Source organism: Sus scrofa, chromosome 1, assembly GCF_000003025.6.
Source record: "Sus scrofa isolate TJ Tabasco breed Duroc chromosome 1, Sscrofa11.1, whole genome shotgun sequence".
NCBI classification, from domain to species: domain Eukaryota; kingdom Metazoa; phylum Chordata; class Mammalia; order Artiodactyla; family Suidae; genus Sus; species Sus scrofa.
Window position 1 is genome coordinate 262,175,597 of NC_010443.5, and position 12,806 is coordinate 262,188,402.

Sequence of the window (12,806 nt, forward strand, 5' to 3'; positions counted from 1 at the left end):
AGATTTTGTGACTGCTGTCAACACCAGACCCATTCCCACACTGGAAGGCTCAGTAACATGCTGCTAGTCTGGCGTCATCACTAATTAAGGAGTTGAGTAGAGTAACTGAAGCAGTAAGTTAATAAGAGACTGCAAGTGTTGGCTTTCATCTGGGAGAGGTTATGGATTTAGAATCCAAACACTTGGGTTCAAATCCCAGACCTACCACTTACTGGATGAAACATGGACAAGTTAATGGACCTCTCTGAGCCTCATTTTACTCAACTGCAAAGGGGGCTAATAATTCACCCCGCCCCCCACCCCACCCCCCGCAGAGTTATTCTGAGGAGTATGTGAGATGATGGAGGCCGTGGTCTGACTCAATCGGCCCCTTAACAAGTGTTTGTTAATAAATAATAAAACCAGGGTGAACTTATGGCCCCAAAAGAGAAGGATGGTGCTAACAGGGAAACAACAGTTAATAAAAAGACATTAAATTAATAATAATTTTTTAAAAAGCGATTCACAGGCACAAAGCACTAATTCTGAGCTATGTTGTGGAAAAAAAAGGCCTTCCCAATGTTGAATTATAATGTGGTTCTCTGGATATGATGTTTGAAAACGTGGTGGGAGGGAGGTTTTTGTTTTTGTTTTTGTTTTTGTTTTGCCTTTTAGGGCCGCACCCACAGCACATGGAGGTTCCCAGGCTAGAGGTCCAATTGGAGCTACAGCTGCTGGCCTACACCACAGTCACAGCAAGGCCAGATCCGAGCCGCGTCTGCAACCTACTCCGAAGCTCACGGCAACACCATATCCTTAACCCACTGAGTGGGGCCAGGGATCGAGCCCACATCCTCATGGATACTAGTCAGGTTCTTTACCGCTGAGCCACAACGGGAACTCCGGGAGAGAGCTTTATATGCTAATTTTGTTCATAGCCAATAGATTCCCTGGGAGCTGGAAGAATTGAACCCAGGTTCCAAAAACAAGGGCAGACTTCAGGGCGTGGTGACACCAGCTTAGAGGCTGGAGAACTAGGGGAGCAGAGCGGTGGTGATGGGGGCTGTGGGTCATTAGTAATAATAATGCTGTACAATTTACAATGTGCTGTCAGCGACCTTCCTTTGCTAAGAGACAGAAAGCACAGTAGGAAGAGAAGCTGGAGAAAGGGTGTGGGGAGGATCCCAGGAGGGGACACAAATCACAGAGCCTGAGCCCAAGGTCATGCAGAGAGCACTGCTGCCTTAGGATTGAGACAATTCAAAGGTGGAAACCAGCAGAGCTGCCCGTGTACCCTGGACTATCCCCCAAGAGCTGCTGGATTAATGAGGCGAGTTCTAAGCACGTCAGACACCAAGCTCGGGGCCATAACAGACCCTCTCTCTCTCCTAAGCTCAGCAAGGCCACGGCAACGTTAAGAGGCACTGCTAAGCAGCAGCTGTTTATGCAAGGAGTAAAACTTATTTGACATGCTGGCAAGTTCTGAATTCCCTGATGAAGAAGGAGAGAGGCCCTGCGAGTGGTTTAGTCAGCAGGCTGTGAGGTCAATTGGTCTTGCGTAACCTTGGGCAAGTCACTGAAGCTGTGAATCTATCCCTTTCTTTGCTGGAAAACAGAGATGATATTCTTCACCTCAAAGGTGTAGAAGAATTAAATGTGGCAGATGATACAAGAAAAAGAATGTAATATATGTATGACGGGCCACTATGCGGGACAGCAGAAATTGACGCAATGCTGTAAATCAACTATACTCAATAAAAATTTTGAGAGAGAATTAAATGAGACCATCTATAAAGTCTCTAACACAGAGAAAGCACTCCACGGTGTTTGCTAATCAGCCACAAAAACAAACAAACAAAAACCAAAGTGGACTTTGTTTTCCAACTTTTTAAACTGTTGCAGGGTTCATAAAGCTGGTTGATAATTTGTTTATGTGGGAAAACACATTCTGAAGCTAGGAGCCCATTTGCACCAGTTTATAAATCTGCCAAATATTCCTGCTGCCAAGTCTGGAATCCAAGGCAACACAGGAAGAGAGAACGAGGGCCTGTATTAGCAAAGTTGTTTTTGTTTTGTTTTGTTTTGTTTTTTTGCTTTTTAGGGCCACACCTGTGGCCTATGGAAGTTCCCAGGCTAGGGGTCAAATCAGAACTACAGCTGCCAGCCTGTACCACAGCCCCAGCAATGCAGGATCCGAGCCATGTCTGCAGCCTACACCACACCTCATGTCACCGCCGGATCCTTAACCCACTGAGCAAGGCCAGGGATCAAAACCGCAACCTCACGGTTCCTAGTCGGATTCGTTTCCCCTGTGCCACAACAGGAACTCCTAAAGAAGTTTTTAAAAATAAAGAAACAACATACTTTTTAATCGCACCTTCTTATGACAAGCCAAGTCTTTAATTCCTAATCCTTTCTGCCTCAGTTACTAGAGTGAAAAACACTCCAAATTTTAAACCCCATTTTTGAAGAGAACTAAATGCATGGTATGGATCCCAGATTTTCATCCTACAGATGTTCTCACCAAGTGCACAGAGACATATATACATGGATATGGCCATGGCCGCTTCAAAGAGTGGCAATGCCCCGAAAAGAGTTCAATGTCAGTGGGGCACAAAGTTAAAGACATACCACAAGGGACAAGCTGTTATGCGGCCACTGAAAAAATGATTCAGCGAATCAATACATACTGATAGGAAGCATTAGCTAATATATTGTTAAATAAAAGGTACAGAATAGAGGGTATCATATGAAAGCATCAGGGAAATTTTTAAAAAGTTATTCATACATCAAGAAACTGCGAATGGCAGCTGCTTTTGAGAAAGGGAAATAAAAGTGTGATGGGGGAAAGACGTATTTTTTTGTGGTTATACATTTACCCTATGCAGATTTTTTGTCATGTGCATATCATTAAATTTCTTTTTTTTTTTTTTTTTTTTTTTGCTATTTCTTTGGGCCGCTCCTGCAGCATATGGAGGTTCCCAGGCTAGGGGTCGAATCGGAGCTGTAGCCGCCAGCCTACGCCAGAGCCACAGCAACGCGGGATCCGAGCCAAGTCTGCAACCTACACCACAGCTCACGGCAACGCCGGATCGTTAACCCACTGAGCAAGGGCAGGGACCGAACCCGCAACCTCATGGTTCTTAGTCGGGTTCGTTAACCACTGCACCACGACGGGAACTCCGTATATCATTAAATTTCTAGTCAACCAATGAAATTGAGATACATGGTAATAGTAAAGATGATAATGACCAGAGTTATAACAGTCACAGTGTTTCGGACGCCCGTTTGTACCATTTGGGGCTTTCCTTTCATTCTCCCTAAATCTTCCTCTAAGGTGGGGTTACTCTCCCCCATTACTCGGCTAAGGAAACTAAGGATCAAAGTTTGGATGAGTTCAATAACGCTGCTAGCAAAGACCAGAACTGGATTTCAACCTGGTTTTGACAAAGCCCACATCCTTTTCCCTACACTGCACAGTGGCAGAGACTGTAGGATGCTCACTGAAATCCAGTTCCTCCTCTTCCCGGACACAAGTCTAGACATTTCCCAGTCTCCCTGGCAGTGACAGACTCTCCTTGACCAAACTTTCATCTTCCCAACTAGGCCTTGACCTCTGGGCTCCCATGTTCTTCTATGCATGGCCCAGTTCTAGCAAGAATCCTGCTAAAGTCAGTTTAGCAAGAATGCCCACCCTCGATATCTGATCCCTCTCAATAGCCAATCAAATTCTTCATCCCCGATCTTGGTATCCAATCACCCGGCCTGCCTTCGGCAAGAATCCCATCAAATTGGTTGAGCCAGGGCCCCCCATCTTTCTCCTTGGCTACCAATCCCCACTTGTCCTAAATGTATGTGGGACGGAACCCGGTTGTGTACTGAGGTCTCTTTTCCCCTAATGCAAGAATTCCTGAAGAAAATCTGTTTCTCCCACAACTGTGCACCCTGGTTTCCTTTGACCACGATTAAGTGTGACCATGTGCCCGAGTTCCACCCACTGAGACTGCGACGTGGGCAGAAGGGACCTGTGTGCTCCCCCTCACTCTTTCCTCTTCCATGACCTGGCTGGTGAAGATGCAGAGACCCCACGGGGCAGCAGGGCCACAGGTGGGAGAACCATGAGGCCCTCAGTGTCACCCTACCAAACTGAATAACTCTACCAGGTGTCATAAGGGCAAGGCCTAGGGTGCCATTATCTCGAGCACCCATGTATCTGGGGCTGCTTGTTACAGCATCTCAGCCTAGTCTGACAAATACACACAGTGAATAAAGAAAGTCAAGACCAAGACCAAGCCAAATGCTTTAGGCTCCGAGATTGCTTTGTGTTCACAGCCATCACCGAGCACCTCCAAACATCAGGCACTGATCTAGGGGATAGGAATACACTGACCACGGGGACAGAACCTACCTGTGCAGTGAAGAACCCCTGGCCCCCCACGGTCAAGTATTTGAGTCAAAGCCAGAGACAGTGCAGAGCAAAGGACATATGATAAGTTTTCACTGGTGTCAGGACAGAAGGGGGGGCTGGGGAAAGGAAGGGTGGGTTGGGACAGGGCAGGGGACAGTCTTTTCCCAGGAAAGGTTGGCAAGAGCCCCCTACTGGACAACCCCAGAGAAAGCCCAGCAACATGACCTCCAGATAAAAGCAGCCTTTCCTGCCAAGAGCCAGAAGGACAGAAACAAGACAGAGAAGAGACTGATTCACTCCCTCACGTCTGTGTCTCTACCCCTCTGCCACTGAGGCTGGCACTGGCACACACGCTCGTATTCTTCCAGGCGGAGAAAACACACACACACACAACCACTACCTCTGTCCTCCAATGCTCAGCGTTCAGCACCACAAACAAGTCAGGATCCACATGAACATCCATATGTCCAGAGGGTCCTCTGTTCTCCTGAGGACACGGAAGCAGCGGCCACTTCTGCAGGGAGGGTGAGACTTCGTGGTGGGGCTCGTAATTGACTGGATATTGAAGTGGGGCTCCAAGTCCAGTGGGCGGGGAGTGGGGAGGGGGCAGGGACAACCAAAGCACTTCCAGGCCAAGAGATCAGGGGGAGAAAAGGCCTAGGGGGGTGGAGGCTGGCCGGGGAGCAGAGGGCGATTCTAAGGGCCTTGGATCCTTTGCCAGGATGTGAGTGGGGATGAGAATCATGAGCAGGCCGACCCCACGGCCTGTTGCCCCACCAGAGGCGCCCCACGCCTCCGTCTCTTGCACATGATGTCACCCATTTAAATGCGAGGAGGAACCACAACAAATCCTCCACAGACTTGCTCTGAACTAATCCACAAAGGTCTCAGGAGGGATCCAGAACTATCTTCCGGGAGGGCAGACACTATAGCAGAGAAGGAGGGACAGAAGAAAGGGAGAGCAGTGAGAGGGTGATGGAAAGGCCAGCGACACCCAGCTCCCATGGCAAGGACCCGCCAGCCTCCCTCAGTCGCATGTGCCAGGGCCAGGGGCAAACAGAAGAGCTCCTGCTTGGCGCAGTGCAGGTGTGCATGACTGCTGACCTCCACACTATTTGTCCTTGGCTCAAAAACAGATTCTTGCTCGTCTGGTGGAGAGAAGGCTGCCCTGGAGGCTCAGGGTGCAGTGGAAGGAGCGGGCACCGCGAGGTCAGACCAGGGCTAATCCCAGCACCACCCAAGTGGCCATGTCCCCGGCATCCACTTCCTCACCTGCAAAGGGCACAGCACCGTCTCCACTGGGCACTGCTGCAGGTACTAAGAAAACTGATACAGAAGCTTCTAACCAGCACCCTCCCCTCCCTCCGCAGGAGGAGAGTGATACTTGGGAAGAACCTCTCTTCTTCCTTCATCTCGACGTGGTCTGAATTTGGTTCAACTCTGCATCTTCCTCCTCAGTGGGGTTGAAACACATCATTGGTTACCTAATGGCCCATCAAGCCATGAGGCCTTTATTAAACAGCAGCGTGAGACCGAGGCCACAAGGATCAGAATCTGCCCCCGCTGCTTTGGTGAAGACCGCTGCCTCCTGGGCCTCCGTCTCCACCTCAGGGGCTCAGGGAAGGGCACTGTTGCTCTAAGGGGGACACAGCAGATGGTGGCTGGCAGCCTGAGGCCCTGCCCCGCTCTGAAGGATAGCAGTCCCTGGGGAGAAGCCACCTCTTCCCGCACTGCCACCCACCCAGCCCTGTGTCCTGGGGACAGGAGAGCGCCTTGGCATCCACAAAGGCCTGGGCATGGGTCTCAGTCCAGCCTTAGCTGCCTCATCTGTAAAATGGGGCTAAGGACAGAGACCCGACTCGCCTTAGGGGGCTGGTGGGAGGCCCAGTAAAGCACAGAGGCACTTCCGTTGTCACTCTGCAGAGAGGGCTAATGCGCCTACCCTGCCATCCCCTCACAAAGTGCCATCTCAGCGCTGACCCTGCCCAGCCACTCGCCAGAAGCTGGACTTGACCTGGAGGCACCTCTCCCTGCCCTCAGGGGGGGTTTTCCCTACTTCCAGTTCACCCCTCTAAATACACTGTCCACACACTGCAGGGGGCTCTAACATACAAATGTGGCTTTTGTCTCTCTCTCTCTCTCTCTCACACACACACACACACATACCTGTTTACATCCTTGCGGTGGCTCCCCAGCTCTCAGTGTACTATTCAAACCTGTTAATAAGGTCCTACCACCCTGCTCCTGCCTACCTCTCAGGTCACAGCATCCCTCACTCTCCCCTTCTCAAATCCTGTTTTCAGATGGAGTAAAACGTTTGCATCCCCCAGTTCCCTGTGCTCTGGCTTGCCACCATGCCACTGTGCCTGCTGAGCCCTGTCTGAATACTTGTCCTGCCTCCGCCCCTCAAAACCTTGCTCGCCCCTCTCTTCCTTCCAGACACAGCTCAGAGGCCCCTGCTCTGAGAGGCCCTCGCCGAGCCCTGAAGCTGAGTCAGCTGTACCCCCCCCAACACTACTTCTCCCCCACTGGATTGTAGTAACCAAAGAGCAAGCTCCCTGATGGGAAGGACCTGAAGGAGTCGTTTCTTTGACCGCCCAGTGCTCAGTGGCGTCCAGGGCTCAGTGGCGTCCATGGCATGAAATAAGGGTTCAAGAAATGTTTGAGGAGTGAATGAAAAAAAATCACTTCAACCAACAGCTATCAAAAGCTTTTTACACAGCATTCCAGGCATTGTGCACTGGAGTGTGAGGACCCAGTAACAAACAAGGCAGATATGGCCCTTGCGCCAGTTGAACTTAAAATCGGGTGGGAAAGAAAGAAAATTTAACCAGCCACAAAAGAAAGCAATGCATGCTATGCGAGCAGAGACATGAACACAGAAGACGTAGGCAGGAGGAGAGAAGATCAGCAGCGTTCGTCTAAAAAGTGAAACAACTCACCAATCGGGAACTCAGCTAACTCACGTATCCAGAAAGTAGCAGGAACTCAGAAAGAAAGGCTGAGAGGCTTCGAACAGGCAAAACCACACACCTTACTCACCTGACTGCCTCTCCCACACACCAGCCTTTTGCCAGTACCTCCGGTTGCCCTCGTCCGGCCTCCCTCTGTCTTCCAGCACATTGTGTGCATAATTCTAGTAGAACTCTTAGAATCTCGCACTGGAATCATCAGTTATGTCTGCGGCCCCAAGGCTGGGTCCCCCGAGGCCACCACATGTGGCTTTTTAGGTCACACACGGGGTGCAGTGATCCTGTCCACATGCAGTCATCTGTAATAGTTGGAGCACTTTCCATATTTTATAATGATATTTTTGACTCTACAACAAATGGATTATTGATGATAACCAGTATTAGTTCTTTTTTTTGGCGTATGAAAATTTATTACTATCCTGCTTTTACCATCAAAACTTATGATCTTGGTCGGTCCTCCTTGCCTTTGTATAAGGCCAAAAGAGAGACGCTGGCTACTTGGACAACCTTAAAGCAGACTCCGGGAATGTCATCAACAGCATGACCTTTGCAACCAAATCCAGCAACCAGACCGACATCATTTTCCTCAATGAAGTTCAAACAACCATCATTGGGTACAAAGGCTGAAATTTTTTCCCCATTCTTGATTAGCAGAACCTGACACACTTCCTGATGGCAGAATTTGGCTGTTTGGCTTCAACCCCTACTTTTTCAAGCACGATTTCCTTGGCATGAGAAGAGCCTCCAAAAGGGTTGGCCTTCAGGGCTGTGCCCAAATGGGCTTTCTTGTATTTATCGTGCCACTTCTGGCCCCGTCGGTGGCTATGGGGCTATGGAGCTTCCTGGCAGTACGAAGACCGAGACACTTGCCTATCCTGCAGGCACCACAGGTCTGAGCCGACAACAAGTATTAGTTCTAATGTTTACATATTATCATAATAAAAGCACTTGTTGATTTAAACTGGGAATTCAGAAATACCCTGGTTTGGTAAACAAACATCATCAGTGCTTTGGTTTGGGCCATTTTACATTACGATGAGAATTTTCTGGCATGTTGTCAAGTGTCTCACTTTTACAAGACAATATATATTGTTCCCCCTTTGACAAACTGTATTATCAAGACTGTGTTGATCTAATAACACCTAAAACAGACTATTTCTAAATAGGATCTGCTTTTATATCCGATGTATGATTGGCGACTACTTTCAACTGAAAAAAAAATCTTAATTAGTATTAGCGCATAATTAAATCTGAAGTTCATATTGTAGTTCAATCGTCTGATGTTTGTTTACTGGGCCAGAACTTCTGAATTCCAAGTTAAATCCATAAGTACTTCATTATGACACCATGTAAATATTATTTAACAACTAATATTCATTTGTCCTTAATAATCCATTGGCTGTAACAAGTTTGTTGTTGAAATGGAAATAATATATGGACTGAGTTAATATCTGTTCCTTGAGGACGGGGCACATTTTTCTAATTCACACAAAGGACAGTATGGGCCAGTACTGATCCTGGTTCAAGGACAGGGACTGTGTCTGACTGTTTTTTTTTTATTGCCAGGGTCTTGCACAGGGCGTGGGGCTCAGGAGACATTCAGCACATGTTTGTTTCAATGAAGATCTTCAAGGCCTCAGAATTTAAAATCATATATGCATGCTTCATTTCACTGTACTTCCTAGAAATAATTCTACACATTCTAATGGAAAAGTCATACATACAGTCCTAAGTGACCAGCTGAAGCTTATCAAAACGTCACCCAGAGGGGACACTTTGCCTCTCTTTCTGTTCCCTAGACACAGAACATTTTTTCCTGAAAAGAGTGCCTGAGGAGTCAGAAGTTTCCACAGTTATAACAAACATACCATTAGAGGAGCCTCTTTGCAACCTTCCTAGAGAGAAGATGGCATAAAAATCCACTAAGATGGTAAGGCTTTGTGGAGGTAGCTTCAAATACTAGTTGAGCTTCCTTAAGAAAGGGACAAGTTAAAGGCTAAAGAAAGCTATGCTATCATGGAAAGTAAACCCAGCCAAAATCTAAGGCTTGCCAGGGCTTACAAACAGCTGGCTCTCTATTTCTGGCTTGGGCTTCGCAATGCCAGAGACAGGATGGGTTTATTGCCTGGAATGCCTTTATGTCATTTCCCTTTAAAGGAAATAGTCGCTTTGAAAGTAGTCCCAAAAAATAGCACTAGAACCATTGGTGATTACACAGTTCAATTCCATTAACATTTGCTGAATGCCTCCTCTATGCCAGACATGAAGGATGCAAAGATGAATAAGACAAGCTCCCTGCTACTGAATACCTTACAGTCTAGGGAAAGAGACAGACCATCTTAATCAATAACCTTCCCCACCCAGCACCATCCTGTCCCAGGCAGTACCTTCTCTCCTCTGGGGTCTACAATAGCATCTAAACTTGCCCCTGCCTTCCCTCTAGAACTCCAATCCATTCTCTGTGGGGCAGCCAGAGGACCTTTTTAAAGGGTAAGTGTGGAGTTCCCGTTGTGGCTCAGTGGTTAACGAATCCGACTAGGAACCATGAGGTTGCAGGTTCAATCCCTGGCCTTGCTCAGTGGGTTAAGGATCCCACGTTGCCGTGAGCTGTGGTGTAGGTCGCAGACTCGGCTCGGATCCCGCATGCTTCATTTCACTGTACTTCCTAGAAATAATTCCACACATTCTAATGGAAAAGCACACATACAGTCCTAAGTGACCAACAGCTACAGCTCCGATTCGACCCCTAGCCTGGGAACCTCCATATGCCACGGGAGTGGCTCAAGAAATGGCAAAAAAAGGGGGGGTGGTAAATGTAATTATCTTTTTCCCTGTACATGGGCAATGGTCTAACCTCTGCAGGTGGTCTGGCCCCTGGATGTCTGCTGGCAAGGCAAGTGTCACATTGGAAACTCCCCTATGAAGCCAGAGTCTGCAAGGCCGGATGCTCAGAGGGTGAGCTAGAAGAAAACCTGCACTGTCTTGGCTGCGGCCAGGGCAGTCAAACAGAAAGAGAAGTCTCTGCCCAGAGTACCACCAGAACACTCTCATGATGCAAGTCTGGGGTCCGACTCCAACCTAAAAAGCCTAAGACCTACACTTTAGGCTGGCTGGCTGGCTTACTTGCTTGCTTGCTTGCTTTTCTTTCCTTCTTGTTTTTCTTTATTTTTCTTCCTTTTTACAGTTGCATCTATGGCATATGGAAGTTCCCAAGCTTAGGGTTGAATTGGAACTGCAGCTGCCAGCCCACACCACAGCCACAGCAACATCAGATCCAAGTCAAATCTGTGACCTACACCATAGCCTGAGGCAACACTGGATCTTTAACCCACTGAGCAAGGCCAGGGATTGAACCTGCATCTTCATGGACACTATGTTGGGTTCTTAACCCATTGAGCCACAATGGGAACTCCCTAAACTTTAGTTTAGAGTATTCTGGGTTAGCGAGAGCCCTCTGAGGCATCTGCAAAAGATGAAAATCCTCACTTTAAACACAAGCCACAAAGAATTACCAGAGATTAAAGTTCCAAGGAACATGAACTTACTATCAAAAAAGGTCTAACAAACATCTAACTCTGAATCCAGGGAGAAAGAAAAAAACTGGGTGAGAGACAATACTGGAAGAGAAAATAGATGAGAATTTTTCAGAATTAATAAAAATAGCAAACCTCCGAGACAAGAATCTCAACAAATCCCAAGCAGAATAAAGAAAAAGAAATCCTTGGAGTTCCCATCATGGCTCAATGGTTAACAAACCCCACTAGTATCCATGAGGACTCGGTTTTGATCCCTGGCCTCACTCAATGGGTTAAGGATCCAGTGTTGCCATGAGCTGTGGTGTAGTCACAGACATGGCTCAGATCTGGCATTGCTGTGACTATGGCGTAGGCCAATAGCTACAGCTCCAATTCGACCCCTAGCCTGGGACCTTCATATGCCTTGGGCACAGTCCTAAAAAAAAGAAAAGAAAGGAAATCTTCCCCTAGGAAATCATGATGACAGTGAGTCATCTGAGACAAAGAGAGGATTGTAAAAGCAACCAGAAAGATGATGACATTTTTATGGGCAAAAGAAAAAAGCAGTCTGAGATCTGACCCCTCAACAGCTAAAATGGTAGCAAACAGTGGCATATCCTCAAAGAGCTGAGAGATCATGTACCTATCAACCTAGCACTGACTGTGCAGCACACTTTCTTTCCTTTGTCTTTTTTTTTTTTTTTTTTTTGACTTTTTAGGGCCGTACTTGAGGCATATGGAGGTTCCCAGGCTAGTGGTCAAATCGGAGCTGTAGCCGCCGGCCTACACCAGTGCCATAACAATGAGGGATCCAAGCCCGCACCTGTGACCTACACCACAGCTCACAGCAACACTGGATTCCCAACCCACTGAGCAAGGCCAGGGGTCGAACCCACGTCCTCATGGATACTGGTTGGATTTGTTTCTGCTGCGCCACAAGGGGAACTCCAAACACTGTCTTTCAAGACTAAGGGCAAAAGGAAGGTGATATTGGACAAATAAAAACTGATTGCCTATTACAAATAGTCCCACACCAAAGGAACTTCTAAAAGATGACTTCCAGGAGAAAGAAAATAATCCCAGAAGAAAGGTCTGAGTAGTAACATAGAATCAAGAGCAAAGAAAATGGTAAACATGTGAGTAAATATAAAATGCATTAAGATGATATAAAATAATAATAATGTCTAATTTGTGAAGTTAAAAAGGATACAGTAAGATAAAAGTAAAATACTGGACAACAAAAGCATATAGGTCAGGATGGATGCATCCAAAATGAAAACATCCTAAGATCCTTCTGTTGTTAAGAGGAGAGTAAAGATATTAACTTTAGACTTTGTGAAATTATACACATATTAAATTTTCAGGGTAACTATTAAAAGAATAAAAACAGAATGTTAAACTTCCAGACTAGTATAGGGTGAAATGGGAAAAGAAAAAAAATCAACTTAAAAAGATATGAAATCTATATCATATAGTGAAATATAACTCTTCAAGTAATTAATAGGTCAGACAAATTAGGGCTACAAAATTTGTACAGTTAATCTACAAGCTAATCTAATGTACATATGTAAAACACTGCATTCAATAACTAGAGAATATACACTCTTTTCAAGCAGAGAACATGACCATGTATTAGACTACAAAGCAAGCAAAAAAAAAAGGAAAACAAAAAAGTAAGGATGGAGGGTAAAAGGAGAGGCGAAAAGAAAGAAGTGAACAAAGAACATCCTTTAATCACACTGATATTGTTAATAATAAAAATGATAAGTAGTAACCTCATATGTTTGGAAACTCTAAAAATCCACAATTCAAATCACCCATGGGTCAAAGAAAAATTTTTCACGAAAATTTAAAATATACAGAACTAAAAGTTGATTAAAAAAAAAAAGCTACATAGCAAAACTTGTGGGTGCAGCTAGAGCAACACTTAGA

At 46.4% G+C, this 12,806-nt stretch overlaps 1 protein-coding gene across 1 annotated transcript in view; it reads right to left on the reverse strand.

The window, feature by feature from the left end:
* TTLL11 (tubulin tyrosine ligase like 11) overlaps window positions 1-12,806 on the reverse strand; it is a 308,449-nt gene that overhangs the window by 279,294 nt on the left and 16,349 nt on the right.